This window comes from Colossoma macropomum, unplaced genomic scaffold (genome assembly GCF_904425465.1).
Source record: "Colossoma macropomum unplaced genomic scaffold, Colossoma_macropomum, whole genome shotgun sequence".
Lineage (NCBI taxonomy): Eukaryota > Metazoa > Chordata > Actinopteri > Characiformes > Serrasalmidae > Colossoma > Colossoma macropomum.
This window is the reverse complement of record NW_023494795.1, coordinates 10,068,486-10,073,294: the sequence shown is the minus strand read 5'-3', so window position 1 is coordinate 10,073,294 and position 4,809 is coordinate 10,068,486. Positions and strand designations below refer to the sequence as shown.

Genomic DNA, 4,809 nt, shown 5'->3' with positions numbered 1-4,809 from the left:
CATACAGTTGTAGGTCAATGTGTTTTGTTTTGTTTTTTTTTCATTTTTTGGAAGACTTCTCATTTTTGTGTAAAACTTTTATAACACACATGATGATGACACACATCACTACTACTCAAAATGGGGAAATTGACAGGAGCAAAACAAAAAAAACACAATAAAATACAATAAAATAAATAAATAAATAAGAAAAAATAAATGATAAAAAGTAATGTTTTTATGAACCATCATCAATAATACATAACAATACTGTGCCATCATTATTTTATACAGCTACATATACACACACACAAAAAAAATTTACATAATCAATAACATAGCCAATTCTCCCTCAAATAATCTCAAATTTTAACAAAACGTGTAAAAACTAACCAAGTTTAATTTTTCAATGTTTTTTCAGATTGAAGACTGGCGTTCACTAGAAATGAAAAGGCATTTTGTGTGTTAGAATATGCTCGAACACAGTCAAAGAAGAGTGAGCAGCCTGCATTATCGAGAAAATTCAATAATAATGCACCAACTGGAAAGCAGATTTGGACATGGCACAAAAAATTCAAAGAGGAAGGCTGCCTGTGCAGGACAAAGGGATCTGGACGACCACCAGTACTGGAAGATATTACATTTGTGAAGCTGTGAAATCGGTTATAAAATCTACATCCCTCTGAATTTCTTGTTTTATTTCTCTTGATAAATAAATCTGGTATTGTTCAACATGAAGCCTATTTAATTTCGTTTGCCCAGAACATGTAGTTACTCAGATATTCTCATCTCAAATTATGTCAATTTTTTTGGGACACCCTGTATATAGAAGTGTCTGGCTGGATCCCACATGGCTCCGTTCACAGCTACACTACAGTGTTGTGAAATAATGGCTTCTACGCCCAAAAACTGCACTATAAGTTCAACTGGGATCCATTTGGGATTCGGGCTTTACCACATTTCGTGGGCCGTGAACGCTATTATTTTGAAAAACTGACCGCGCCTCGGCCCTATCACGCGTGACGTACAGCGCTAGCGTGTTCACGCCTTCGGCTCGATCCCGAATCACAAAACTTCCAAGTTCCCTTGCCATCGCCGTTCGGGAAAACCCATGCTGCGAGGGAGACGAGCTTCGATCTCGAAGAACACACGGTTGAACGTTGTTACTGTACTGCATTGATTAAACCTATAGTTTAATATAAAGTTCTCAGCTTGCATTCTGCACACTCGGCACCCTTTCAGGAGAGGCTTCCCTAGTTAGTGCCTAGAGGGAGTGAGGGAGGGTGCCGTGCAATTGGGACCGAGCCCGGATCTGTAGAAATTGGTGGAGCGCTGTGGCTACAGGAGAAGGTGGAGCGGAGACGCAGCAGCAGTGGAAAAAATCTGTGACAGAGCCACATTTGGGGAAGAAATACGGGTAAGTCTCTACGGCTGGAGCTTCTTTAAAAGTTTTTAAAGTTACTCCTTGGTCACAAAGACGACCAGACGGCTCCGAAAAGAGTAAGCGGTTCATAAGAACTGTTGGCTAACGTTAACGTTACTTGTGTCCAACGGCTGCTCGCGTGCGTAGCAGCCCGAGCTACACGAAAGCCGCAGGAAGTTAGTCAGGACCCCCGTTAGGAGTTCTTTCTGGTTTTATCCTCGTCAAAATGGGAAATTAAGTAGGCTTTCGTAGCTTTCTCCGGGGTGGGGGGGTCAAAGTTGTGTTGAACAGACGTTGCCGAGATTGACAGCGTTGGCAGGAACGTTACTTCAAATCGAAGCGCGCGGTTCGAATAAAAAACACCGATAAATATCTTAAGTGCTCTGATTTATAACGTTATCTGAGGTAATATTTACTCATTAAGTACTGTCTATTTATTTTAAAGTGTCTGGCGTTAATTTACAGCTCGACTAAGTTATCTAGGCCTCGAGTTTATATCATTTTGCAGGCTAGATTAACGTTATTTCTTCTGGTTTATCACCGAATCGTTTACTTCAGCCATAACAGACCGACTTTAGGTAGGAGTGATGCTTGAATTATCATCCTAATCATCTCTGTTTGAGGTATACACTTACAAACATGGTTCTAGATAGAACCATGAGTATTTAGAGTATCTATCTAGAACCGTGGAACCCCCCCAAAGGGGTTCTGCTATGGTTACAATGTCAAGCTTGTAACAGAAGAACCTACTTTGGTGCTGTATAGAACCATTTTCTATGTAGGACCATATACAACGCATTCTTCATCAACCTAAAGAACCATTTCATTATGCAGGCATGAAATGGTTCTGTATAGAGCTGAACCATTGAAGAACCTTCCTTTTTAAGTGTGTAGACTGTAATTGAAAGTGTCTAACTTAATCATTTATTCACTGCTGGACTGTGATTGTGATATGACCGTGGTGGACCACTGACGGTCAAGTGATCCCTGCTTTCATTTCTACATCTGGAGAAGATGGCTTGTCTGTTGCATATCATTCAGACATGCCTGCGTCGTATCAGAAAGACCAATGTTGGTGGCCGTTCGTAACTACAAGCGTAAGACCAACAGTTTGCTTCCTCACTGGGGTTTCTGTAAGGAGCTGTGCTACTTTGCCATAGGTAATAACAAATGAGAAGCCCGAGAGGCAGCTTTTATCTAGCACTGTCAAATTGTTTCGGATGCATCTTTTCCAGTTCCCCCCCAAGCTCTGCGTTCTTTCAGTGTGCTTTTCTGGCCCACCAGAGGTTTTCCAGATTTATTATTGTTATCCCAGACCCATTGTGGAAGGCCGCCTGCTGCCAGACGTACAGCGACAGCTGCACTGCTCGGCCCAGTGGTGGCTGGGCCTCTGGGTATGCGTTTGCACCATCTCTCCAAGAACCCAAAACGCAGAGGATCTGATTACAGGCCAGTTTGGCCAGTCAGCGTCTCCATCGTGTCGGAAAATTTTTCATTGTTGGCAGAAGTGTGCAAACACTCCACCAAGTTTAGGTAGCCATCCACCTCCATGACCAACTGACGCCTCAGCAGGCCCTCCACATCAGATCTAAAGCTGAGAAAAGGGCTCCATTTCACCCTCTCTAATTACACAGACTATAAAACTGTCTTTGCGTTTTGTGAAACGATGGACCGGAACATCAGGGATATTGAGGAAAGGGGGCGAAAATGAGCTTCTGTTGTGGCACCCTGTGTTCTCTTTCGAGGCTCCAAATGCAAGCCAGCTTTGACTAATTGATTAATGTAAGTCGCTCTGTTAGGCTTTCATGGCCGTCTCATGGCTTGCTGAGTGTGACGGTGGTGGGCGTGAAAGACTGAGGAAAAAGAGTGCAAGAGGAGGTTGTAGTGACCGAGTCTTGGCAATGTGTATAATGTATTGTGCGCCATCCAAAAAGCCTTCACTGGCTCATCCAGCTGGCAGCCAGGCATGTGTAAAATCGTTTGTTAATCCACTGAGGTCCTCCGTTCAGTGTGATGCATCTGTAGCAGGAAAAACAGGATGCTGTTGTGGTTGATTGTAGTTGTCTGTAGCTTTCTAAGACTGCCGCAGGCTGTAATGCTTAAATCGGATTTACTATTATTTCTGCTATTCCTAATCAGATATTTGTGTTCAGGCACTCTATTGCTTGAACTATTTGTGTTTCCAAGGCCTGTCAAGATGCTAAAATTTCAGCTGGTGATTAATTACTATATAAAAATGCTTTAACTGTTTAATTCTTTGTTTATTTTATGAAACTATCAATCAGATATTTTTAACGTCGATCAAAACTAAACATGTCTGATTACAGTATTTTTAAGCGAATGTCTTCCAACAACGAGTGCGTTTACATGCACTCAGTAATCCGATCATAATCGGATTTCTGCAGTTATCCTATTATTCAAATGGTCGTGTAAATACAGTGCTCCAATCTAGAAATCCGAGAGAGCTGGATTTTAGCTCAGTAATCAGATTTCTAGGTGCATGTGAACTCTTACTCTGATTTCTTTCGGATTTCTCAGTCTGTGCATGTGCGAGAACAGACGGCGGTACCGGAAATAAGCAAGCAACGATGTCACATCTTCTTCTGTGAGTTTATTGGCTTGTTGCACAGCAGAAATCTGATTACTGTCTGACTCATGTAGACCTGAAGTTTCCCCATTATCTGATTACTCAAGTGCATGTTAACGTGTTGATTTTATGCAGTTAGCAGATTATTAAGTCCATGTAAACACACTCAGTATGATTCAGATATCATTTGTGCCTCCATAACTATTAATATACAAGCCTAAAGTGGCCCAATTCACTGATGAGCTGTCTTGCTTTCTAGTGTTGATACTTAGTGCTTCCCAACTGACCACAGAAACCGCTCAGAACTTTTGTTGTTTTCGTAAGACCCGTGAAATGTCTCAACCTTACAGATGAAAACACACCAGATAACATCACAATAGGGAGAATGTGAAATGTGATTGTGAAAGTTAGTAGCTTTTTGAAATACATCTCAAGTAATCGCAATCAGCCTAATTACATAATAATTGTGACAGGCCTAGTGTCTCCAATAAATGTGGTCCAAACTGGAAGTGAAAAGAACTACTTAGGTTTCCTGTTGTGTAGCTTATCTGCCACTGTGAAGATGTTCTGTCATGATATCGCTGCTGTCAGAAGAAAACCTCATACCTTCAAAATGGTAACTTTACAGGAGAAGGAAAAAACCCACTTTACTTTTAATGTAAGTCAATGGAACCAGACATTTTTCCAAGTCTTTTTGGGTCGTTTCTTTTGGTCCATTCTTCATGAAATTCACAGACAATGTAAAGGGTAACAGGTATTTTCAAATTATGTCAAAAACTAAAAAAACTACAAAAATGGAGATACAAGGTTTTCTTCCGAC

General features: G+C 41.2%; 1 protein-coding gene across 2 annotated transcripts in view; it reads left to right on the top strand.

Moving 5' to 3' along the window:
• The first annotated feature begins 1,274 nt into the window (after positions 1 to 1,274).
• fam49a (family with sequence similarity 49 member A) overlaps positions 1,275 to 4,809 on the top strand; it is a 40,170-nt gene continuing 36,635 nt past the window's right edge. The window contains exon 1 of one of the 2 annotated variants that reach the window (XM_036581379.1): positions 1,275 to 1,396. The gene's annotated coding sequence lies outside the window, so the exon portion shown is untranslated. The remainder of the gene's footprint in view (positions 1,397 to 4,809) is intronic. The other variant, XM_036581380.1, reaches the window with a different exon arrangement.